The sequence below is a fragment of the Strix aluco genome, chromosome 11 (genome assembly GCF_031877795.1).
Source record: "Strix aluco isolate bStrAlu1 chromosome 11, bStrAlu1.hap1, whole genome shotgun sequence".
In the NCBI taxonomy this organism is placed as follows: Eukaryota; Metazoa; Chordata; class Aves; order Strigiformes; family Strigidae; genus Strix; species Strix aluco.
Window position 1 is genome coordinate 21,273,832 of NC_133941.1, and position 27,380 is coordinate 21,301,211.

At 39.9% G+C, this 27,380-nt stretch overlaps 1 protein-coding gene across 4 annotated transcripts in view; it reads left to right on the top strand.

The window, feature by feature from the left end:
- SLC6A1 (solute carrier family 6 member 1) overlaps positions 1 to 27,380 on the top strand; it is a 64,097-nt gene that overhangs the window by 9,827 nt on the left and 26,890 nt on the right. Inside the window, exon 1 of one of the 4 annotated variants that reach the window (XM_074836615.1) lies at positions 8,341 to 8,362. The exons of the other annotated variants lie outside the window; for them this stretch is intronic. The gene's annotated coding sequence lies outside the window, so the exon portion shown is untranslated. Of the gene's footprint in view, positions 1 to 8,340; positions 8,363 to 27,380 lie in introns of those variants that run through there. 4 annotated transcript variants of the gene reach the window in all.

Sequence of the window (27,380 nt, forward strand, 5' to 3'; positions counted from 1 at the left end):
AAGAGAATGAGTGCAGTATTGGTCATTTCACCAAGCTGGGGGAAGGTAAAACATGCAGGTTTTAATTTGGAGGAATTCTGTGTGGGCGAGATTGGAGCTTCTTTTTTTCTTTGAATGTATGAAAATCACACCTTTTCAGAGGGGCAGCGTCTACCAGGTTAACATAGTACTAGTGGGCTGCTAAAATTGGCAGCAGTCTTGCATAAAAATGAATGAAGTAGGACTGGTTTTGCTATAATTGTGCAGTCTAAGTTTTCTGGGTCCTGGAATAATAGCGGAGAAGCTCTAGTAATTGTCCCAGATCCTCACTGGCATAGGCCAGCAAAGGTCTGTCAGTGGTTTACTTAGCGAAGTGCTGCTTTGCTGCAGGTAAGCCCTGGCGTGTGATCTCAACAGAGACCCATATTCTGTTTTGGGATTCCACTTCCTTTACTCAGATGAGATCTCTAGGCCACGTTCGTTCCCCAGTGAAAGACAGCTGGATCCACTACTGCTCAGGATGATCGTGCAGATGAGATAATGCAAATTAAAACTGTCCTTCTCATGTTACCCCCCTGGGATGGGTGATGCCAGAAACTCTTAGTTGTCTTGAGCAGGATTGCTGGCAATTGGCCACTTGTCCTCTCTCTAATGGTAAAAGTTGTAATTTCCCCAGTGCTAATGTTACTGTATCAAACCTGCCACTCCCCTCCTCCCAAGTTATATGTGGGGATACATACCCTTTAATTTTGTTCTCGGATCTGCTTTCCCAAATTTTTAGCTATGAGGAGTTTGTGTCAGAACACAAACTTCTGGCAGCTAGTTAAAAAAAATAAAACAAACAAACAACAACAAAAAATATGCTGAGACTTATTGAAAGGTCTCCGCTTTTTTGTTTTTTATCTTTTTTTTAATCCCCAGAAAACCTCCTGTTAGAGAAAATACTGTATAATTATTGATCTTGCAAGGTTTTTGGAGATGACATATATTGTTTCATACCTACCTCACACTGAATCTGTGTGTTGTCTGAATCCACCTTAAAGACATCAGAACTTTAGGAACTGTGATTCAGTGAGGTTTTCTGGGTCTGCTCTAATAAGATTCTTATCTTGAGGGAGAGATGGGTAACTTAAAATATATGTGAGGTATCATTTGTCAGAAATGTGTCTGAGAGGACGTATTTAGAACTGCTAGGCTGTTGTGCCCTCTGGGCATCATTTACAGGGTTGTGTGACTTTGTTCATCAGTACAGGTCATCTCAAATGTGCTCAGATAACCAGTCAGTTTCTTCTTAACTCCCATTTCAGTTTTTTCTTGGCTACTATTCCTGGTTTTAGATCCTACCACCACATCCCAGCAGAGTACCTAATTTTATTGCCAGTTCAAAAAACTGGTTGTACAGGATCAGCTTCTTTGGAGTTAGACTGGCTGTTAGGAAGGATTTCTTTGCAGAAGGGGTTGTTGGGCGTTGGAATGGGCTGCCCAGGGCAGGGGTGGAGTCCCCATCCCTGGAGGGGTTGAAGAGTCGGGTTGACACAGCGCTGAGGGATATGGTGGAGTTGGGAACTGTCAATGTTAGGTTAATGGTTGGGCTGGATGATCTTCAAGGTCTTTTCTAACCTAGCGGATTCTGTGATTCTGAGTTCTTCTGGAGTTCTATTGTACAGCCAAGACAAACTGAGGTATCACCTAAGATGCCTGTTTATAACCAAGATGCCTGCTTTGTAATGTATAGACAGTTACATTTTAGACAACCTAAACATAGTATGGGACTAGTGCACTCTGATATGTTTAATTAAAACCATTAATTAGTCATTTCTTTTGTAACCTTCTAAGATTTTCTGGGATTGTGTAATAATTCATGGGCGAAAATCCTTGGACTTTTTTGAATCAAATCACATGTTGAATTTAGTTAAGTGAACTAATTGGTGAACTTGGACATGAGACATCACTTTAGGTATTAGTAAGACTCTTCCCTGAGTGAAACCCGACTCCAGTGGTGTCAGTCATCCACCAGTTTGGCTAAGCCCTTCCTGCTGCGCCCGGTTTGAGTAGTGCCTCTCACACCCTGTGGTCACTTCGTGTGCTGCTGCCATGTAAACAGAGACTGGGACCTTCTGCCAGGTGTCTAGGGATTAGCTGGTTAGGTTTGCATATGTGTGTGTATGTACACATATAAATACACATCACACTGTGTGTTTGTGTATCTATGTGTATGATCTCTACAGTTTTTATCTTTTCCTACTGTCAGTTGTGCTCCTGCTGTCATTCAATGATGTTTAAGATGATTACTTGGATTAAAAAGTGCTTCAGTTAGGATAAAAGTGAACTGACTGGAACTGAATGTCAGTTCTAACTTTTGTTTTGGTCTATGCTGTGTGCACTCGGCTGGAAATGGCTTGTCACCATAACAAGGTGGTAACATGGTTCTGAATGAACATGCAGTAGTGGCACAGTTATTGATTGTCACTAGTTTGTCCTTCGACTATCTGGTACTGTCCTGATGTTAAAGAAATGCTTTTAAGTATGGGCCCATGTGTGAATGTCTGTAAATACATACAGCAGCCTGCCTCAAAGTGCCCGTGAAGAATGCCAGTGAGCATGCTTACTCCTTCTGGTGGTTTATGGTGTTGATGTCTAAGTCTATTGCATTGCCCCCAGGAATTTCCAATGTCAAAATGGTGCTGAATTTGATAAAGGCAGGGACTGAGTTTATAGTATGATATCTTTTCAACCCACATTTTTTCTGAACAAAGTAGAGTTTGAGGGGCTAGATAAAGCACATGTGAAAGGAAATATGCTTCTGTCGCTTGATAGAAAACCACCTAGGTTAACAAATGTGTCAACTTTTGTGTTATTCCTTAGGTGACTTTTCTAGGTTGAACTCCACTGAATCTGAAAGCTGCTGCTGATTGCTGAGGTCTTGTGTAGCATCTAGTGTACATCTACCTTGTTTACTGGACTAAAGCTGTAGGAATTGAGTGATTATAAAGTAACAGTTAACACCCTGTAGCTGAATAGATTTTTAGGAGTGCAGGTCTGATACAAAATGCAGCTGCTGCCCCCTCCCCTATCCTGCCAAAAACCCCAAAACCCACAAAATCTCTGGCATGTAAGATGGATGCTGGATTGAATATGATCATGTTCCATTATTGTGCAATTATTATATTATTTATTATAATGTTCCATTATTGTTTTATTTATTGTTGAGAAAGGAATAAAGATGAATATTTCTGAAAAAAAAAATCAGGAAAATGAGCTAAATGCTTACCTTGGAAAGGTCAGTGACCTGAATGGATCAACAGTAATTTTTACTGGTTGTGAATCTGGCCCTGGCATCTAGGTCCCCTAAGGAGCAGAGGAAGGGTTTTGCTGTTTTTTTGAATACAAGCAAATGGATACTGTCTATGGTTTCTAACTCAGAACTCCCTTTTCCAGTGCTCATAGCAGCCTTTAAGCCTTCAAGAGGAAGCAGCAATACCTGATGGTGCATAGATACATGTGGTAGAATTTCATCTTCATAGCTGGCTGAAAAAGGAGATTGATGGTTCTGCTTCACAGTGACACTCGGAGGACTGTGAGGAAGATTATTTTCCCACATTTGCATTCAGCTACTCCAAGTATATCAATTTCCACTGAGCGTAAGGATGATTTTGATTTTACACAACGAGAGTTTCCAAGGAGGCACTAGATTTACAAAAGCGGTTGCCAAGGGTCTCCAAGGGACTTGACAGTTTTACAGACTGATGACATACTACTGGTGTAGTCTTAATGGAAGTTGGGTTTGATATAAATAATAAAGAATTGGAGGTGCTCAAGGACAACATTCAAAAGCAATTTGGAGAGGCCATGGAACGTTTTGATTTGTCGCAGTATAATTCCTTCCACAAAAGGCAGTTGAACTGTGACTGGTGGAATTTACTTATTATAGCTTTATACTTTTTATATTGAAAATTGAGCTTCAGCATTATATTCCATTTCTGTCTGTCTTTATGCAGATTACACAAAAATAAATGGGTAGTTTATGAGGGTAAAATCTTCATGGTAGGGAACATTTAAATTAAAATTGTCAAAGAATGGTTTTTATTTTAGAAGAGTATCTGTATCTCTGCTAAAGCGATTTAGTAATGGACAAATATGGGCTTGGGAAATGCTTAGATGGACCTTTGAAAAACTTAAAAAAAATTGTCCAGGAAATTTGTTAAAGTCTACTTAAAAAAACCCACACATTATTATTTGCAGATCATGTCTATGGCAGCACTGACAGTATTAGAAAGGCAACCCTATTTAGTTTGTTCCTTTGTTCTTTATATAAGAACTTGCTGCCTTGTCTTCTGAGTAACACAAAAGCTATTTTATTTCTGAGGAACAAATGCTTTGAGTGAATCCTGTAAGATACTGGTTGTCTTTCATGAGGCCACTATATTCTCCTTTTGCCACTATTTTTGAAGTTGTAGAAAATTGCAACAGAATTGCATTGCAAGGGTAAAGCTGCTTATTTTGCTTCAAGTGGTTAAAGAAAAGAATTGCTGAGAGGTACCTAAGATATGGCAGCTAAATATTTGAATGTCCATGTACCTGCTAGTTAAAAGCTATGTGTACTGTGGCTCTAGGTTAATTCTTTTCATTTATAGATGTACTGATGTTAGAGGTGAGATGGAGGGGCAGGGGAATAATCTTCCTTCTTTAAAGGCTATATAGATGTTGTCTTGAAATGCATTGTATTCAGGCTGACTCAAAAGCTATTGCAGTTTGCTTTTTGCCACATAGGGATTAATCACATTCATGTATTTACAGTCAAGATTAGCTGCTTCCTCGCTCCATGCAGACAATCTAAAAATCACATTGATGATGGGTAACGCTGATAAACATATAGTAAAGCAAACAAAAAAAGTGTGCAGATTTATGGGCAGTTTTGTTCTTAGGGGGTGTCAAAGGTGTGCAGATTGAGGATAGCTAAGCCGTTAGCAAATGCGCTCCTATTGTTGAAGCACAGAATGAGGAAAAGCAGCTGTAATTGCACAAAGATATATCAGTTGTACTTCCCTTGTGGATAGAAAGACATGCAAATAATTAACACTACAAAGGAATGGCCACAATTAAAAGAGTCTAGCATTACCCTCTGGTGTCCTGTTTGGAAAGCAGATGAAAACTATCAAGGCCCAACTCCCTGCTTGCTTCGCTGCACAGAGGAGACTTTTGGCAACGGGGTCAGAAGCAGAGCTGAAATGATTGCTACTTGGTGCTGCAAGAGTGGTTGCTCCTGCTTGGACCCTTTAGGATCAAAGAATGGCCAAGGAACATAACTGTGGGTGTTTTTTGTCCTTCATCCACCATTTATCCCACTGGGTCTGCAACTTTTTTGGCTGAATAGTAGCAAGCAGGTCTGCTCTAAGTAACCCAGCTCTCTCCAGCAGGTGTGAGATTTGGCACTGGGTCCCTTGAAGTTGGGTCCGCAAGAAGAGTTTGCAGCTGAAGAGCTTTGAATAGCAGCAGGTAACAAGCTCAAACTGCAGTACCTCAGACTTGTCACTGTTTCTTGCTAGCCTCTGGATTAGGAGCGTAAGCAAGCAAAAAATTCTGAGGAATGCTGTAGCCATTTGGAAAAAAAAAAAAAAAAAGGCAAACAACAAAACCCCTAAGAATTGTTGTTTAAGAACTTAACATTGAGTCAGAATGAGGAACACAAGTGATTATTACACTTAGCATCTGGCATGTGTGTCAGCCTACCTTGTGCCTGAAAGCGGAGTGTATGGCTGTCTCCAGACAGTTTTATCCATCAATGCTGTATTCATGTACTTCAACAGCGAATGGCTGGTGTAAGAGCGTTTGTGTGGGTACCGTACATTCTACTATACTTATATTATCAATGATTATGCTGATATGGTTTCTATGTGAAACACACTGTGAGCCTATCTGTAGATTGTTACATTCACTTGTCTTTTCTACTGGGCTGGGCTACTTGAGACCACACTGCTTTGTTTATTTATTTTTTTTAAAGGCATTTGCTGTGTTTGAGTGAAGTAATTCTGTAGTTGTTTATCTTCTGCTAGTGTTTGTAATGAGATTTATTCTGTAGTCCTAGTTATGAATGTTGTACAGCAGTTTTTCTCTATGATGTTCCTACTTTCAAGATGGAGGATTTACTCACAGCCGCTAGAAATGAGTGTTGTTTTTCCAGCAGGAAGCTCTTGTAGTGGAAATCAGGGAGCTGGAAGAGAGGTTGGAAGTGTAAATGAGAAAATTCAGGGATCTTTGCAGAAAGCCATAGCTCCACTGACCTTGATACACTTACAGCAGTGGACAATGCAGTTCTGTGCATTTAGACATGGTTATGAAGAGCATAAAATTTTGACTGGATCGCAGCTGGGCTGCTGTAACGTATTGCAGGGGAGGGTCCTTATTTTCACCAGGAAATCTGAATTGGTTATTGTTCTGTCTGGAGGATGGCTATCACAAGAATTCTGCTTCCATTTATTTTTTTTATAGGATTAATTCAGTCCCAGCTACCTAATGTTACTGTTGCTTCCACAAAATATTTCCACTTCTAGAACAGCGAACTAAAATAATCTGCATTCAATTTAGAACAAGGCTTTATATTTCATTTGAATAATGATCACAGCTTTCTTAAAATCAGAGGTGAAATTCCATCACTGGTTGGATGTGGACAGGAATCTGAAATGCGTGATACACCATTGAATGAGTTGTGTTTGAGGATGTCTAAACTGTCTTGCAAATAAATGTCTCCAACATCATGGTTTGTTTCTAGGCATCTTTATTTAGCAGGAGCATGAGTTATCTCTGCCATGTAGCAGTCAAGATTCACAGCTTTCGTGGAAGATCTACTACTATGGGAATAAAGACTTCCTTTGTTTACAGGAGGCGGCGGGGGGGTGGGGGAAGCACCCTTCAGGCTGTTGTTTATAGCTGCTGACATGTGATAGAACAGGAACATGCCTTTGCTTGTGGAATCTCAGATTGGCATCTTTACAGGGAGGGGGAAATCTTCAAGGGTAGTTTAAAGCTGACACTTTGTCATCTTGCAGTGATAAGCCCTAAAAAGAGCTGTTGTATGCACTGGAGTATGTTATGCATAATAAAAATTGAATACTGGGAGAGTTAGAAATGGTAGTTTGTATTCAGCAGCTGAATTATGCAAGGTATAGTGTGCTGTCTTGTTTGGAACATTCTCAGTTAATGGGAATTTTTTTGCTAATAAAAGGCTTCAAGATTTGGTCCAATGGATCTTAAAAATGGTAGTGCTATTTATGGATATGATTGGCAGATGTAATCCTTTTCCTGCTCTCATCTACATCTTTCCTTTGCTAGTCTGTGCCAGCCATTAGACCAAAACATAATTAAATCTAGTATTTCAGAACCAAAGTAGACATTAATCATTTGGGGTACTTTTTGCTTTTTCTTTTTCTTAGAAGTCTAAGAAAGATAGACACCTTAATCCCACTGAAATGCACACGTACGTATTTTTGGCTCCTTTGAAAAGTTCAGCCACCCTATTTAATATAATCCAGTGGTGATCTTCTATCAGCGCTCTCAATGACATATTAGTCTTTGACATTCCCATTGCAGATGTTGGGAATGAATTGGAAACATCATATATTGTTTAAAAAAAGCTACCATAGTAATTTTTTCTTATCTATTAGTCTCTGTTTTCTGTTTTTTTTTTTTTTTAATTGTACCACTTGATACCCCCCAAATGCTTCCATAGCATAAGACATACCAACTTGCCTCAGTTTCCCCTTTTGTTGAGGTGAGTGATGACTTGCTGTCAGCCATTGTACAAGCTTTCTTTTTCTGAACAAACCTGAAAAAACAGAACAGCCTATAAAAATGTACAAAGTAGCATTGGCCCTTCTAAAGTGTGACAAGCAAGTAAAAATTTTGCCTTCTTAAACAATGTACTAGCTTTGCCCTGAACATAGTTATCCCACAAGGTTGTTATGACTGTTTGATACACATGCTGGTGTGTCCCTTTTAACAGGTAGCCATGTAAAAGGTCATAAGGTTTGAAGATAGGAATGATGGAAGCCTAAAACTGGTGATATCTTGATGTAGCCTGTCCTCTGCTGGTTGGAGGCACTTCAGTGAACGTTTACACAAGTAGGAAACAATATTTGGAGTTTATTTTCTCTATTTAAAAAAATGGATGGAAAGCTTTATCCACAGCAGCTCTGTTAGCATAAACAATTAAGGAAGAGAAGTTGCAGTCCATGGACCTGACACTTCTTTCTTCTCGCAGGATGTCCGAGCAGTGTGCCACCTTTAGAGATGTGGTGGACATCATGAAAATGCATGGTACACAATCATAGGAAATTTAGATTAGGAAGAACCTCTGGAGGTCATCAGGTCCATGCATGTGCACTGTGTGAGTTGGTTTTGTTATTTGTCCACATTTGAATGGCTTATAACAAATTTTTAACAAATCAAGATATTGCATGCATGTCACTCGGGTTGCTCACTTTCTCTGCTTCTTCCAAGTTGGTTGTTGAAAGCTCATTTTTATAGCTATAGGGGGGTTAATATTTCTCTCCTTACTGCAATAACTTTATAGCATGGTGTGCTGTTTGTTTAGGCTTGTTAAAACTTGCTCCATTTAGCCAAATGCCCTTTTCCTTCAAAGTAACATGAGCTCCCAGGGGAAGCTGAGGATATTCACTGCTTGACAGAACGGAGCCCTCCATTCGCACAATCCCTGCAGTCTGGCATTATATGTGGAGTAAGTCCATTACGACTGCCTTAGATTGGCTTAGAGCTAAATCAGAGGCAAGAACATTTCACTCTGTCTGTGCTGTGCAGATAAGAACTAATATTTGTCTGTGAAGAAATCTGACTTGTTTTGCCACTTATTATTTTATTATTCCCAAAGGGGTATACAATTAACTTCTGTGCACTCTTCTTTAGGAGTCCTCATTCCCTGGTTAACACCTGAAAGATATGGCTTCAGATGAGACAGGGTATGTTGCTTATATTCAGTATTGTGCAATACAGAAAGATTTCCTTTCTTGTGGAGAAAAGATGCAAGGAATCGCTTATTGTCTAATAGGCAGAACCAGATTACTTTTGGTTTGGTTTTTTTTTTTTTATTTTAGGAAAATGGATGCATTTTAGAAATTATTTTAGAAAAAATAAAGAATAAAGAAATGTGTAGGAATATAAATCAGAGCTTTATTATTTCAATCCAGGTTTTATGGTATTGGGTTCTGGGAAAAATAAAAGAACTTACTCTGTGTGTGTGTGTTGGTATGAACAGGTGCAGCAATTGCTTTTGAAATGAGTCCAAGCAAGTAACATTAAGTCCTCATTTTACACCTCACTGAATGCTGTGCAAAGAGCAGAACTTCCCAGCAGCATGAGCAGATATAATTCCATTGATAGCTTTGGCGCTGAGCCTATTCACTTAAATCAGTGAAGTAGTATCTGCTCATGCCTCAGTAAACAAAGCCTATTATATTATATTATATAGGTCAGTATTTGTTTTGGGACAGTTCTTAGTCTTTTGAATGCTTTGCCTTCCAAGGTTAATACTGTATTCTCAAAAAGAGCTTCTGTTTCTTCAGCCTCCCATTTTTGAGGCTGCAAGAATTGTGAGACCAATATTGTCTTCCTTCAGTTGAGACTTTTGAGGCCTGTATAGCGGAAACAGTATTTTACTTCCAAACTTCTGGAGTTTCAGTCAAGCTCTTGGTGTGAGAGGAAGGGCTCGCAAGATGGACAGATGAATGCACTTGCAGCAGTGAAGCCTGAGGGACAGTTTTAGCTCCTTTTAGAAATACTGCGACTCTGTAGGACCACAGTGTTCCCAGTTTGAAATCTAGAAACAGAGGGGTTAGGGAACCTTCCTAAAGCCAAGTGCTGCTATGGTAAAATGCAAACAGCTTTGCTTCTGTCTCAGTAGATGAACAAGAGTCACTGGAAAATTGTCTGTGTAGTTACCTTTGAACAGTAAATAGAAAAGTAATTTAAAAAACCCCATCAATACCGGGTTCTACAAACTCATTGTTCAGGGGGTAGAGTGGTGGTTTGGTCACAAAGTTGTAACAGCCTTTTGTGAGTGAAGAGCTCCTTGGGTTCTCTGTGGCAGGTAAGAAGATGTTCTGCCATTTACTTCTTGTCCTTCTCTTACCACCCAGGTACCAGGGCCAGTGGAGGGAGTGGAAGGGATTTTTCTGCTGTATTCCCTATGCCTGTAGCTATTATCCAGGAACTCTGTAATGTGGGGTGTGTCCCTGGTCAGCGGTCTGGCATTAGGCTCAGCATTTTTTTCAGAAATGTTCATACTGAATATTATCTCTTTGTTTTATTCATTGAAGTGAGATCATCTTTTGAATATTTCTGTTAGTTTTCTTAGTCACAGAAACCAGAAAAGTGAAGTGCTTACTAGGGTTTTCCCACTTAATTGCTGTGAAACCTTGAACCGGTCTTCACGATCTCCACTTTTTTTTTTTAATTGAAGCATTTGTAGTGAGGCAAAAAAAGGATGTTTAGCCCTCCCCAATAAATGAAACCATCTCCTCCCTTGCAGGTCTCTCTTGGAACCATGCCTCTGATTTCATGAACACTTTCCTCCTGATATCACCACAGCATAGAAATTTGAGAGAAGAAGCGGAGCTATTGACTTGCTTATGAACAACAGAATGGTTAAGCAATTTGTATGCAGACCTGAGTAAAACAAACAATACAGAACAGCCCCCAGCTAATATTATTTTCAGCTATACCACATAAGTAATATAGCTGCGAAGAGAAAAACTGTGGGGGAGGGTGAAGGACCATACTTACCTTTTATTTTTTTCAATGGGGTCTTGCTCAAGTACTCAGCTTTTTGATTGCTGCAGTCAGATAGCTAATAACAAAAAGGAAATAAGACTGAGGGACATCATGGTATCTCTAACCTGTCTTAGGAGACACTTAGCGGAGATGACCATTCAGCCCACATCTACTGACACTCAGTCTTACTGGCCAGAGCAACTTTGCCTTGTATATGCCCCTGATTCAGCTATGTTAAACTTCTTGGGTGTTACCTTAATTTCAAGCATGTGCTTAAATCTCACTAGTTTAAAGCAAATCTTAATCATTTCAGTAAAAAAAAAAAAAAAAGTGCAGAACTAGATTTAGAGAGAGAAAATATGTAATTCTCATCAACTATTGATTTAAGTTATGAAAAAATACCATATTTTTCTATGCCATCACTGCTGTATATATTTAATAAAAAAGAACGGTAATACTGTACTACAGAAAGCTGTGTTCACTTAGAGCTTGAGAAGGCAGCAGTTATTTGCTTCTCATTTGGAAGGTGACATTCCCAGCTAGATGGCCTAGAAAATCATTTTCAAAAAGTAAGAAAAATTAGTTCAGGAGGACTATTGAACATCCAGCACTCTCCTAGGCAACAAATTGCCAAGTACCTGGCAATACCTGACACTATGACAAGTGTTCAGCCTGGGGGGTGGTGACAAGTGATGAGCTATTCAGAACACCTCTTCCCTTTCACATCTCGGGTGAGCTTGCAGAGCTGCCACTACAAAATTCTCGTGTTTGGGGCTTTTTTGGAAATTGATAAACTGAGCAAGGATGTTCCATTGGCATACAGTAAATGTGGTACCTCATAATACTGCTGTCTGTTTTTCTATTTTTAAAGAAGAGCTTTTCATGGCATGTTGTACTAATTTCCAAATTGTTTGATGGACCCTGAGACATAACCCAAGGATAGAAAGGGTTTATGTCATCTGGGGGGCTTTTTTATAGCAGTTTTCATGTACGTCAGTTTTTTGGGGGGTTTTTTCTTTTTTTTTTTTTTTTTTTTTTTTTTTTCCCCTAGAGCAGGCTGGTTTGTAATTGGCTTTTGCAAATAATTTTTTTTTTGTTTTACTTTTGCTCTTAAATATGACAATGCACCTTATAAAAACAGTGCAAAGGGAAATGATGCCAAATTCATAATTTCAAAATACATAGGACTTTTGCTTCCCTTTAGATTTGTTTGTCAGAATCTAGTATTTGGCACTATTACCCCTGTGGCTGTGGGACTTTCTGTGCAGCTAAGGGTTGGAAACTTTTAAATGGGAGGTAACTAAACGCCATGAAGTTGCTGCTGCAGGCTGATGGAAATGAGCGTTAATGTGCCATTGGTATTCTCTCTGGGTTTCTCACCAGCATTTCAAAGAGCAAGTGTCCTCAGAGATTTACTCCTGTGATTTCTATTGAGTCCAGCTATTGTTGTGATGGGGTTCTGGGAGCTGAAAAAGAGCATAAAAATACCTGTAGAGCAGATACATGAGAAATAAAGTTTATAATTATGTTGCTCATTATTAAGTTTGTTCTTTGATTTAACAGCTTCCTGGAACCTGGGGTACACTACCAGTCACATCTGGGGTAGAATTCATCAGCTGTTTGTTAGAAAAGAACTACAGATAGGCAGAATCCAATTACCAAAGCTGAAACTTTGCCAAGACTCTGGATTTACTTTTCCAAAAGTGCCAAGGCATCTTTCACAGTCACAAATTATGACACTTAGCTTTTGGATGGGACACAAGGATAGGCTTATTGTGAAGAATATGGTTGCAGAAATAATTTGCCTAGTGTATAGACAGCGTCTACATGTGGTAGTATTCCTCAAGAGAAGGGAGAGAGACAGTTGAGCTGCCAAGCAGTACAGATAAATTGTATCTGAAAAGAAAAAGTATTGGTTACAGAACGATATAGGTAATTGCTACCATATGTTGTTCCAAGCTTTTTTCTTCAACTGAGCAGTCATGTATTACAGTGCAAATAACTGAAACTTCTTCAGACTCATCTGCAAGTTATTTTGCGTGCTTAATGATAGCCATGAGTTCTTTGGGACTGTGAAGGCCTTCATCGAAAAATCTTGGTCGTCCAATTTCTCAGATGGAACCAGTGGCATTGACTAAGCTAGAGGAAGGATAGACAAAGACAAACTATACTTGTGAGGCTGTTGAGCATTATGGAGCAAGCAATACTTTGAATGTGGATATCAAATACCTATATAATATTTAGTAGGTGGCAACTGTAAGAGAAGATTGTGATGGAAAAAGGAGTTTCCTTCCGTTCTACAGGAATGTATGCTACTGCAAGATCTCTGTAAAGAAAAGAGTGTGAAATGAGATAAGAGGCAGAAATGAGGAATGCTAGAAGCAGCCCAGGAGTGTGTGTACTGTATAAGGGATGGACTGTTTAACCTATGCTGCAAAGAACAGATCTCTTCCAGAAAGTTTAGTCAAGAATAAAGTGTTTTTTATCATTAGGTAGGGAATGCTCAAATATGAAAGACTGTTCAGATTTTCATATGTAAATTTGACCTCTGGCATTCTGAAGGCCAATGGAACGGGACTTTCAAACCCCAGAAGGCACATTAGCAGTGAACAGTATTCAAATGACATTTCAAACACTAAATACAGTAACTCACTCTTCTCTTATATCCCATCTGTCATTGTTCTGTCTGTCTAGCTAATTTACTGGAGTCTTGTCATGTGACAGTGTATTTATCCTCGTCACAGACTTATTTCACTTATCTAAGATTTCCAGTTTGGATGAGTGAAAGAATATTGCTGCAGTGTAATTCTCCACTGTCTAAGAGATAAGCTTCTAAAATCTCAGTGTGCACCCCAAGAGAAGTTAGGGTAGTATCCAGGACTTCACTTATAAATCAGTTCTTGACCCTGTGCCTTATCATTAAAAGTCAAAAATCATCTATCTTCAGGATTTGAAAACTGATAGTTTGTGCTATAGTAGAGGATCCATCTTGCTAATTCTAGCACCTGTATACTTCTAATCCTGTTAAAATACCATTCTTCTTTGATAGTCATTGCATGTGTACTCTTAAATTACTCTTATTCCCTTTCCATAATTCTTTACTGTTGTTGTTGTCTCATCATTGCTTGTAAATTTTTCCCATGTTGCCATGGCATCATAAAACGAGCATGTTCTAAGGCTTCACAAGGGGCTGACATGATCCTTCCAGCCTGGGGAGAGCATGGCCAGTGTCTGAGCTGTCTGGAGATAAGTCGTTGTTTCTGTTGCGTTATCTACTACCACACTCAGATGCTGCTCCCCTTTGTCTGGAGGTCTTCCCAAATCCACCAAGAAACAGGGACAAGCTAGCACCTTTTAAACAGAACCAATAGTTGAATAACTATATGCAGGTGCTAGAAATTCAGAAACTAAAGGATTTCGTAAACCACAAAACACCAGCTCTTACTTACTACAGCATATAGTAATCTCTGGCTGCTGCCATGGTTGTCCTATTCAAACATGGAGAGGATGTCTGTATGGATATATACTCAGCCTCTCAGTATTACAGAATCACAGAATTGTCTAGGTTGGAAAAGACCTTGAAGATCATCCAGTCCAACCATTAGCCTAACATTGACAGTTCCCAACTACACCAGATCCCTCAGCGCTATGTCAACCCGACTCTTAAACACCTCCAGGGATGGGGACTCCACCACCTCCCTGGGCAGCCTATTCCAACGCCTGACTACCCGTTCTGTAAAGAAATGCTTCCTAATATCCAGTCTAAACCTTCCCTGGCACAACTTGAGGCCATTCCCTCTTGTCCTATCACTCATTACTTGGTTAAAGAGACTCATCCCCAGCTCTCTGCACCCTCCTTTCAGGTAGTTGTAGAGGGCGATGAGGTCTCCCCTCACCCTCCTCTTCTCCAGACTAAACCCCCCCAGTTCCCTCAGTATTGCTCTTGCTCACTTTTTTTCATCACTTGAGGATTCCGAAACAGCAAGGGGGGGGTGAAGAGTTGAGATCCCAGATGTCCCAAGAAAGAGTTAGTCTCCTACTTGATGTGTTTCAGAAGCATGAAGTGGAAGAAGGGAAGAACAGGAGATAAGCTGAGTTTCAGAAATGCTCATTCTTTGGACTTTTATCAACGACGTAGGGTTTTTCTGTTGTGGTGGTTTGTCGGGTATTTTTTTGCCCCCTCTTCCTCCCTCAGTACTGCAGGCTGCTGAAATATGACTGCCTGGGAGAGTCTTTTCATGCTTAATATTGGTGCTGCGCTATCTGAACTGCTTTATGTTGTTGTAATTACCGTGATTTCTATTGGGGTCTGTAATCTCTGACAGGTCGAGCTTATAAATGGAAACTTTGCCTAGGAGTGTTCAAAGTGTGTCTGGCGGTGGCCTTTCCATAATAAATAATGAACATTTGCCATGATAAAGTTTGAAGAAAGCGGGTGGTTTTTGGATTGAGGGGAGGAGGTATATGTGTGTGTTTGTCTTTTCCTTCGCTGCTTCTTTGGAGAACTGCGCTCCCTAGCTGGAAGATATAATGGCTGTATGAATTGCTATTTAATCAGGGATGCTAATTAAGTCTTAGCTCTTTAATGCTTTCGTGGGAGAGCTGTATATGATTTGCAGTGGCTGGAATTGCAATTGCAGGCAATTAAGCTGCTCTTGACTTGGTAGGACCCAAAAGTGCAGTTTTATGATGGATATTTGGGACTTGGAGAGATTCTGCCACCTTCAACATTTTCCTTGGTCTGAAGATCGTTGTTGTTTTTAAGAGGAAATAATCTAAAGCAGTGAGGCAGTGAAGAAATACATTTCAGATTTTAAGTAGCTTTTTGTGTATAATTACAGCAATACATCCACTTTTATGACACAGTTAATATAATTATTGGTTAAATATAAAGCTTATTCTTAACAGAAATCTTACTTAGCTTTCCAGCATTGCTTCTTTAGTTTTATAATGGAATTGAGAAACTAAGGTTCTTTAGCGCTGGCTATCTGCCATCTTATCAGATGCCAACAAAGGGTTCCTACACAGGTCTTGGCAACACTTTTCAGTCAGGTGGGTCGGACTTAGTACAGTGGTTGGTCTCAAATGAGAAATTTTCCAATGACTGGCCTAAAGAACTGTAATATCTGTGAGCTAAAGTGGGAGAAAATGTGTGGAGTACTTGTCGGGTTTATGGTAGTACAGACAAAAGCAAACCAGGAACCAAATCCTGCAACAAATAGCATGCAGGTCTGCTTAGTGATTAAGTATAGGCTGGGATTTTTAGGTTCTGGGTTTTTTAATCCCCCAAACATTATATCTTGGTAGTTGAAATCGGTGGTACTTCGTAGTGGTCACTGTAATCTTTGGTCCTCTAGGAGCTGATTCAGTAATTATGTCATAGCCTTGTATCCAATAATATGCTATTTCTGCATGGCATAAGGGACAGAAGAGAGAAAAAAATATTCTTCATGTTTGTTTTTCTTTATCTGAATACTGCTTGGAAAGGCAGACTTCTCTTAGGAAAAAAGAAATTCAGAGAAATTTCAGATGCTTGATGGAGGAGAAAGAGAGCACAAGATGGATTTAAGAGGTTTTAGATAAAAAGCACAGTATATAATCATAGCCTGTGAGATTAGAGGAGTTTTTGACTTTGTTTTCAGCAGAGTTAACTCTTTCCTTCCCCCTTTCTCCCTTATTGTCTCAGTCACTTCTCATAGGGCAGGAGCAAAATGGAAATGCAAAAGTGATGAAATAAACAGTTGGGAAGTCTGTGAATGGGCACAATAATGTCATAAGGAACAATGTCAGATCTCACGGAGCAAAGGTCAAATGGTTGGTCTTTACCTACTCCATGAACACAGGTTAGGAAGCTTACTCTTCCTTTGGCTCAGTGTATTAATATAGTGCCCTGTATTGTTTTTCAGCTGTGTACCACCACTCAATTGTGTCGCTAAAGTATGCCAAACTGTGGCACTGTGATGATAAACTGACAAATATTAATTGAGGGCAACAGAAGCCACATACTGCAGTGATGCAAATAGTGTTGAAATTAGCAGTGCCAACATAGTCAAGCAAATAAACCTAACTCAGCAAATTAGCTTGGGTACTAGAAATGCTACAGTGGGTAAATTGATGAGCTTATTCAACTAGGCTGCCTGCAGTAGCTGAGCTAGCTTTTTCAGAGCAGTTTTAACTGTCTTGGTGCTGGACTGCATTGCTTACCGTAAATAAACACTTTCTGTAGCTCGTGCTGGTTTGTGATGTGGTACATGGAATATTTACCACTAGCACTCTGAATTTTCTTCGTCTGTGCTTAACCACAGTGAAGCAGTCGGGAGTGGTACCATCCTGACTTCAGTCCACTCTGAAGTACTTTCAGTTAGCTACATCAGATAAATGTTAGAAAAGCAGAAATGATGATTGTAACAGTTGATAATAAATGGAGCCTCTTTCTGCTTTGCATTTGAAACCTGTTCTGGAGCTGGGATTAGCTGACTTTGTCCTTCAGGATTCTTCCAGGTTTATTCTATGCAGAGCTTTTACGACATACTGGTTTGAGTTTTGGCTTACTACTATCCTGCCCCTCTTGCGATCAAGCTCCACAGAGGAAGCGGGAGGTTGTTTACAGCAGAGATAGTCAGACTTCAGATGCTAAAAGCTCCCCAAGAATCTGGATACCCAATTACTGCTGAAGTGCTTATTCAAACACATGGGAATTTGTGAGACAAATCTTTTGGGTACTGCGAATTGCACTCTGATTTTGAGAGAGGAAAAGGACAGGCGTTATGTAAGCTATTATTTTTAAGTTCATAGTTAACAAAATTAGTGACCTTTGAAAACTTGAACATTAGCCATCATAGATTGCCATACTGACCTCTGCATGAGAGGAGGTTGCACTCTGAAATGTTTACAGCCACGTTCCAGAGAACGTACGTTTTGAATGATGTTGAAATCGTTGTGCTATATAGTGAGATACAGTCTTCATGAAGAGGACTCAGTTCCACTTCCAGGTTAATCAGTTCCTGTTAGATGGTTGTGGCCATTTCACCTTTCTCAGTCTTAGTTTATATTTGCTGTAAATTAGACGAATGATCCTAGATTGATTTCTAATGTTTAAAATCTATGACATGTAACATTCTAACAGCAAGGAATTATTGCTGATGAGAGAATGCATAGGCATCGTGCAAGATCAATATTTCCCTAATTTGTTCCAGTGTGAAAATACATGTTTTCCAAGATCCGTTCCACGTGTTTACATAGAAATCTGCTCCTACTTTGAAGGGTTGTCTGGGCAGTACCAAGATACTAACTGAAGTGGAATGCATCGATCCTGAGGAGGCCCTGGGGTAGGATTAAGTGAAATCTTTGATGGGAAAAGCATGGAGTAGAACATGTACTATGGTGTGGCAGCAGAGGAATAGATGCTAATCTAGCCAAAATAACACTGGGAGACTGGAAGCCTGCTGATAAATAACATTGCTCATCTATTATCCATAAGCAGCTGAGAATACAGATTTTCTTGACTGGCAAGAAAATATGACTGTCCCAATTTTCAGGCTGTTTTCTCAAATAAATTAAGAGAGCTTATTATTGCATCTATGATTGCCTGAGGACACTTTTCTCAGATCTCCACTTGAGAAATTCTGGCACAATAATCTAATTTGGACACACTGAAAATAGGGGTCATTTTGTTAATATTTCAATGCCAGAAATGTGCTCTGTAGTGTATGTATGCCTGGCTTTTTCCAGTGAAGATCCTCTCTGCCAGCTCAGACCAGAGCTTGGTGACAGGCATATTTTACAGATGTTTAAGAGTAGCATCTCCAGATGTGCTTAAGGATCACACCTGAAACTGAATTCTTGCTGATTTTGGAGGGTTATTGGCTTAAATATCAATTATAGATCTGACCCAAAGCAATGTTAAAACACAGAATTGGATGCTATAGAACTACTGCTGTTGGGTCACATTGGATTTCTTTATTTATTTCCCTTTCAGACACATGTCTCATCCACGTATATGCTTTTATCTGTGTTGGAATTCTGGGAGCTTGAGTAATTTTAAGAGAAACACTAAAAAATGTGGTTTCTTGGGCAAATCTGAAGCAGACTCCACTGATTGAGAAGTAGATGGCTTATTACTCCTCCTGTTGTAAGGGAGAGCTTGACTGATTGCTGCCTTAAAACAAAAGTTAGGCTCCAGCTGGCGTTCTTGGAGCAGTCCAGCTAGGAGGGGAGATTTGAGCCGTGTTTTTATTGGTGTTAATTTCATTAATAATAGAGCTGTTGTCCAGGAAGAGACTAAATTCTTGAACCAGAAATATGCATAGGCTTTAAGTGCTTCAGTTGAAAGGTGCTTTTATTTACTCTGAGAATGTATTCATCAACATAGCCTGTGTTTCAGATATTTTAATGTCGTTTTTATACATGCTTACAGTCATTAGTTTGCAAATGATGATTGAATTAGCAAATTAGATTCCTTCACCCTTGGCAAGTGCCACAAACCTTGCAATTGGAAGGCTGTAAAAGCCTGAGAGGGGAAAAAAAGCAGTTTCCAAAAAGAGCAAAAAGAAACCATACCAAATTATTTGCTGTAGCAAATAAGGTTTTGTCTGATATAATTAAATATATACAACTATTGGGGTTTTTTTTTTTCCAGACAGTCAAATGGGATTAAAGTGTTATCGGTATGAATGTTCACATCCTCAAGTGTGGATCTGGAAAAATGTTTTCTGATGTGCTATTGTTCAGGTCAGGCAGCTGGAAATAAAGCTGTCAATCTTACAGATGGGTGCAGGCTCTTCATTTTTAGAACAAGGTAAGCCACATGTGCACTCTTACCTGATATGAAAACACATTTTTCCTTTTTAAAATTCTTCCTTGTGAACTGTGTACCTTTAGAAAAGGGCAAGCTTAAGCTAATCTTCTACAGGGAAAAATCAGCAAAATCATATCTCTCATGTATAATATTTTTGCTCAGGTGGCTTACTGTTCAAACAAATTGGGGGGTGGGCAGTGGGGGGGGAGATAACCCTCTCCTTTGCCTCCTTGAGAAAGGTGTTTGCTTTCTAAGACTTCAGCTTGAACTTCATACTGAAAAATATGCCCCCTGAGATCAAGGAAAATTGTGTCTTGTAGTGACTGATACGAAATAATTAAATTTCTGCCTTGGAATGAATAGCTGTCCTCTTAGAACATAAATGGTCGGTCAGTTGAAACTGAAGATGTAACACTGTTTCTGACAAGGCCGGACATATTACTAATGAGGTGTCTCAAGGACCTCCACTGTCTCTCAAAACAGCCTATCTGCCTGGCCCTCGTGAACAAGAAACCTAGCACTTAACTCACCCAGATGGTATATTTTATCTGGGACTTGCAGGTTTTCTAGTTCTCCTGCTTGTTGGTCTGGACTCCTGATCAGCTTAATTATCCCAGTTAAGTACTGGGCCAGTGTGGCATCAGAATCACTGACAGAGGTCTTCCAGAACTGGCAAGCACTAGTGCTGGGGCACAGACTTTGAGGGGAAAATTGTCCCAGATGTTGACTCTGGTTTTCAGGTTGCAGCATTTAGCCTTTGGTTCCAAATTGTCTTGTGTTCTCCTTGGTGTGTTGATGTTCACCAGATGGTGTCTTATCTTTCTGTTTGATAAAAGTAGCAGGCTTTGATTCATGACAGAAACCAACATTTGGTGTTATCTGGCTTCATGACCCTGTCAGTTGGCTTTCACTTATGAGTAACATCAGTGTTGGTACTTGGATATCTTCTAGTAAGTTTACTGTAAACAAAAAAAACCCCTACAAATCAATTCCTTCATGAGGTAGAAAACTCTTAGCCTATGCTTATCCTGCAGTAAGTAAAGGCGATATTTTGTCTTATATTTTAAATGAATGAATTTGTGTGAGCGCTAGCCATTCTTAATGGTCCCAAACAGGAAGAGTTATTAGCAGGTATACAGGGGATGCCTAAGGGGATTGTTCAATCTGTTTCTTTTGACCAAAGCAGCAAAACTTTGAAGCTGCTTAGTAACTACAAAGCTAGAGACAGGTAAAACCAAAATTATAGTGATTGGTTGACAATGCATGTCATCCATACCAGAAACCTTTGTACTACATTTCGATGTATTTAAATAATCCTATGCTAAAAGCTGTTTAGAATCATCACTGTAGTCAGAAGGTAAAAAAAATGCCCAGATACACTATTAGGCTTTTAAATGAAATGCCACATCACACAGATGTGACCAAGGGATCCCAAGTTTGCTCTGCGCAGGGCCTGCAGCTGACATGCCAGCAAGAGGCACAAGAAATGTGTAAGAGTAGGGGCTGCACCCAGAGCCTCGGGTTTGATGCCTTGCCACGTCCAAACATGAGCCCCATTGCCATGTGTCGAAGACTTGCTGCCATCAGTGTATGGAGAATGTAAGAGAAGACTTGTATCTCTTACAGGATATTTAGTTACAGAAAGTTGAGTCTGAGATGCTTAACAATTCAGAACCAAGGCGTAGACACATAGCTGCAAAATAAACAAAATGCTTTTGGGTTTTGTTCAGAGTGATGCCAACGTTTTGGAGCAGAGCCTGACCCCCTGCTGGTCTTGAGCCAGGTTTTCACTGTGGGTTTAAAATCATTTGGGACAGGAGTGAAACCTCACCTCGTTGGTATTGTAATGCAAACGAGTCATCAGTTAAAATGAAGGGTGACTGGTTTTCATGTATTGACCATTTTCAAAATTCTCAAAATTATCATGAGGGGGTTTTTTTTATTATTTTTTAAGGAAAATGAAAGCAAATTGTTCCATTTATCTCCTACCTTCAGAGTGAGCTTCCTGATTGTTTGTCCTTATCGCTTCAAGCCAGAAAGTTTTATAGATTTGCTAGGCCCCTCAATATTGCAGCTTCAAATTAATGATTTGGCAGGAGGGGAGAGGGGAGAATTTCTTGTTTCCATTTAAACTGCTTTTAGTTCAGAATGAAATCCCATTTAAACTTAAAGGTTTGGTTTGAAGTTTGAGGACCAAAGAAAATAGAACAGAAAGAAAATTTGGCTTTAGCTTGGAGCTGTATCTGAAAAGGGTAACCTCAGATTCAGGGCTTCTCTTTCACTCTCTTCTGCACCCCCCTCCAAAGGGGTATGTTTCTGCTGAAAGAGGCTTAACTGTATTAATATGTGCATGTGCCTGCAGTCTTTTTTTTTTTTTTTTGTTTAGTTTGGTTTGCAGTGTATGATAACTGCATGTAAGACTCACAAATGTAAAGTCTTTTCTTATTCAGAAAATAGGGCTATTTAAAATAAGCCATGCTCTAAAATGTAGAGGCAGCACCAAAATTAGAATCATTTGGAATTAGCAGTGTTGGCAGCTGCTATTGTCAGTCGATAGGCTTGTAAACTAGGAAACAGAGCATCTGCCATAGCTGCCTCCTCTCCACCAGGCTTGGAGAAGTTCAGGCCTGCATTATGTATGGCTGCTGAAATAGGATAAGGGTTTTTGTGGGAGTTAGGAGGGGAAAAAGATGAATTGTGATAAAGTGATACAAATTGAAGGAAGCTTGACTTGCATGACGATAGTATACCCAGCCTCTAAAAGTGTGGACCATTACCTCTCTGTTCGTCTAAATGCATCCCTAGCCCTGTGTCTGATGTACACAGCTTTGTGGATCCTGTCTGTTGGGTGGGTCTCTAAGATTTAGACAATGTCCCACTGTGGATGTCATCCCAAGGGACTGGCCCAGTCACACAGAGAAGAGGATCTTGGATATGCCAAGATGTCATCCTGTGAGGAGTAAGTTGGCCATGGCATTTTTAGGCAGTGTTTTTAGATTTAAGACAAACCCAAATATCCCCAGATATTGGGGATAACTGGAGGTGGCAGAAAGGAGTACATTAAACCAAGAGAAACACCCAGCACAAAAATGCAGCATTTTTGTTGCCCAAAGTCTGTTTTTATTATACCATAGCTTTTGAAATTTTGTGACTTTTTCTTCATCATCATTTTACAGAAATGGTTTTTCTAGTCCTTTTGGCTTCATAGTGAAGCATGAAACTGAAACTTGTGTATTTTTTTTAAGGCTAATACAAAGAATAGACACTCTTTATTTCTCTCTCTCCCCTCCCCCACTGGTGAAGATAGGCCTTTTCAACCATTAAGAGTTAACAACAGCCTTTTCAGATTAGATATCCATTTTAAGACAGTATCTGGTCTAAATTTGGCCTTATTGGGTACTGTGAATTACATGGGAAATTATAGGTTGAGGAGCACTGCATTTAGGGAAATTCTGGGTGTTTGGATCAGATTCTGTGAATTTTGGCTTTGAAAGTTTGGTCAGGGCATACAGATTGGAACAGGTAGCGTTGCCTTTGCTGCAGCTCCTCCCTTCAACAGTGGGCTGCTTATAGCAGTGTGACGTTGTCAGTGTTGATACAAAACGGGTCATTCACAGGCTGGTGATCAGTAGTCAGTGCCTGCATTAAATGAGAAACTTCAAACTGAAATGATGCTCTTTCTGATGTATTCTGACGTGTGGAGCAATATGTTACTAACTACTCTTGCCCAAAACAATAACACTTCAAAGAAAAAATAAAAATTACACCGTGACAGATGGGAGATGCTTACAGACGTCAAACAAACCAAAATCCCAGGAGACACGATCAGCACATACAGAAGGAATGCAGAGTGTTTTATATTATGTTTTTACATCATGTTTTCACCAAAGGAAATACGTAGGTCTTCAGGAAAATAGCAGCTCCCAATGAATTAGGCCGTGTGCCAGTTTTCATAGACTTCTGACAACATTAGTAACCCCAACATGATGGCTGTCCCAGGACTGGCTATGGCAGATCTGGCCTAGCAGACCAGTTTCATACAGTTAGTTCTTCCCTCCTGCGTCCACCAGCCTGTGCAAACGGCAGACCCCTAGCCATTTCTAAAGGAGCAGCTCGAGCAGCTCTCTAGTCTCACTAAGAGGGGTGCTGCCATGCTCCAGTCCAACTCGCACAGTGACACCCTTCAGCAGCACTGCAGGACCACCTCCTCCATCTCTTTTCCCTAGTGGAAGGCTCCATGCCAGCAAATGTCACTATAGTGTCTTCTTTGGGAAGACAATAACATGCAACTTGCCAGACCAGGAAAAATTAAATAACAAACACTACCTCTAGTTACTTGCACTGAGATTTATTTTTTTTTCTTGCATAAAGGGAGACTGTGATCTTTGCTGGAGCCTTTATGTGCCTTTATTTGGCTTCACAAGGCAAAGAGTCTTTCATACCTAATCATTTGTACATGCTGGAAATAAAAAGAGGCTATTCAAGAAGTGTAGCAATATTATTATTGAAGGTTAGGGGATTGCACTGGCACTCAGAGAAACTCTGCTCTAAATTCTGCCCCAGCCTACTGCTTGGGCAAATTACTTTGCCTTTCTGTTGTACTTGCTGCTCCCTTTTTCTGTCCTGGCTTCCTGCGTTGGTGTGTCTCCAAGGTCTCGTCTTTGTGCAAGTCTCTGAGCCAGCAGAAGCTCAATGCCTTGAAGGCAGGAAGTCAGAACTGCCCAGCTCCTGCCTGCAGCAGCTCAGTGGAACTGCTCTGGCCAAGGCAGAAACTATTGGGGCAACTGTATCACAAATACCAAATCAGGGTGCAAAACAGGGGCCAGTGGGGAAAAAGTTGATGGGCAGGCTGTTTACCACCCTCATCTCCCAAGCAAAGGGGAGAGGGGTGGATGGGAGAAAAGGGTATGTAAGGGAAGCAAATCAAGTGACTGGCAGTACCTGTAAATCAGGACCGTGTTTGATTTCTGCAGTTCAGAGCAGTCAGTAAATCCACTGCTCCACTAACTTGTATTTGGCTTGCTTCTGTAGCCAAGAGGGACCTGGTATGTTGGGTTATTTCCTGGGTGTTAGCAAGGAGATACTGGATGCTAAGACAGCATCAACCAGGATGCTGACTGTCACCAATCATGACCTTTTTTGAACCTCTCCATGTTCCCTAGCAATTGCATTTTCTACCAGTGTGGGCTCTGAGGGAAGGCCTTTGGGTTTGCACAACACAGATGCTTATTAACACCAATTAGGTCTAAAGAGTGATACCCAACTAATGTGAAGAACAACGGGCAAACCCATTTTTATACAGCAGCAATTTAGATTATTACCCTGCTCTATAAAAATTCAAATAGATGGGAGTCCAGTCAGTAGCCAAGAGTCCAGCTAAGGATGGGAATGCTGTCCTTAGCTGGGCAGCTTCTCTAGAGCAAGTCCTACTGAATATCTAACTGTGGTGAAACTAGATGTGTGGTTGCAGTAGATGGTAATGATTATATTTTGTTGCGTTAGTCAGTCTAGAAGCCAATAATAGATATTGTGACAAAGACTTTATTGCAAAGAAATACAACAATGGAAACAGCAAAGAAAACACCGTATTCAATAAGGTAGGAATCACCAAAGTGTCTAAGCAAGCAGGTACCCCACGTTGTAAGGGCTGTTTGGTCTGTTGTGAATTGCTGGAAATCTATTCAAAGTTTGGCCTGGAAGGTTTTTTATGTGTAAATGTAGAGTAGTAGGGGCAGTTGAGTTATAATATACTCAAATATAGCTACCAACAGCCTTGTTAAAATTGCTGTGATTGATTGGGAAGTAATGTTAGTCAGTATAAAAGCTTTGTAGGAGACTGGTTATCAGTAACTCAGTTCTGATATAATTCCATGATGAATGGAAAATGTTTCTCTCTCCTTGCATCTCCCTCCATAATCAATTGTCTATTTTAAATAAAAATGATACACAGTCCAGATGAAAAAAATCATTGCAGACTTATAAGAAAATATTGCAATTTTTGGCACAGGCTTCAGGCAGACTCCCAAGATTGTCAGGGTAATTTTGCACTTATGGTGCAAGTGTGTTTTGCTTTATCTTTATCCTGATGTTAACAAGAAGAACAAAATTTATTGTCTTTCAAACATAATCTTGCTGTGGGCTATATGGCCTGCACTTTTCATGATTTTGCAACTTGTTTCTTGTTTGTTTCTCTTCTTTGTATTGTGGATTTTTCTGGATGATTACGGAATCCCTGATAATTGTAAAGGTACACCTTTGCTAGTAAGTTCTTCAAAAAGAACTATGAAACATTTTTTGTGGAGGGTGAAGTGATAAATATTTATTTAAGGATCTGACCATAATATGTTCTGATAGCAATACTGTATAAGAGACAAGCACTTTGTGCAGGTTAGACCTTTGTATCTTTTACATCAAGGGTGAATTTCACACCAGGAATGCTCTGTGCACTACAGAAGCTGAATGTAAGTCTCATTACTGAACTGAAGCTGGACTTAGGGAGTAAATGCTTGTGGTTTGGGCTCAAAATTGCGCAGGTATCTCAGAAGGGTTCCCTGTATGCCACAGAAATGTGAGCAGTTCTGGTGACGTTTGGCTTCTGTTTTGCATCTTTGTTTCTGAATTAGTGCTGAATTATTCTTGCATGTGAGGACTGGAAAACTGAAAAGATGATGGTTTTCCTTCTTGGTGGTGGTGTGACTGTCTTCAAGCCATAGTTATACATGCCAGCTTTATCACTGCTTTGGATTCTTGTGACAACTTGTGCATCCCATGAGAGACAGATAAGTGCTGTAGAAATGCTGGCACACCTTAAGGAGAGGCAAGACAGAATATTTTTAGGAAACTTATTTTCTTTCTTTGCTTCACATGTAGGCTCTACGGGGTAGCTTGAGACAAAATTTGTTCCTTTAAGGGTAGCTAGAACTGGGAGCAAGCAGATGAGTTTTCATGCCATGCCTTAGAGCGTGAAGGGACTCGGTGTCAGTGTATTTCTTCAGTATGAGTGAAATCTGTCTGTAAATGTTTACAAATGGGCAAGGGAATGAAGCTCCTACCACTTCCATCCTATCTCCCCTTCACCCCAAACTGATGCCTTCCAGGCACGTGTTCTAGTCTGAGGTGTGAGAGATTGATATTTTAGTGGTACTTAAGATACTATAAACCTATAGTTTGCATCTGTTGTCATCCCACTTCTTTGAGGAAGCAAGGTGCATGCAATCATTTGACAGCCTGATGCCTGCTGCTTTGCTCCCAATAACTTCTGAACCTGTTGATCGGGGTCAGCCATGTTTGACAGAGAAGAATCTAATGTCTTAAAGACTTCTGTTTACAAGCTTCATAAAATCAATTTAGAGGCAAGAGATGAAAGTTAATCCATTTCCTGAAAAGTTGCAGTGTACAAGCTTGTACTGGACATCAGAGAAGTCACATAAGGGCATGTCACTATGCATGTCCCAGTACTAAGAAGAAATTCAGCAAATTTCAATCATGTTGGATCCCACTGCAAGATGCAAACTTGACCAATCTTACCTGCTTAAAAGCATTCAAAACTACTTTCTTTAAATGTATTCTCTTAGATACCTTCTTACTGATTTGATCAAAGCCATGTTTTTTGGCCAACCCTGCTTCTTATTACTGGAATGATTATACTTGCTACATCAAATAAGTGATGTGATAATAGTTATTTTTAGTTGTGTTACTGTATTCAAAAAACCTCCACTTCAAGCAGCACTTTTGGGTAACTTTTTCAAAGCAGAGGTGACTGTGGGGGTAGAGGAGGAAATGTCAGTGTACAGGACATGTTTCTATGGCTCTGAAATACACT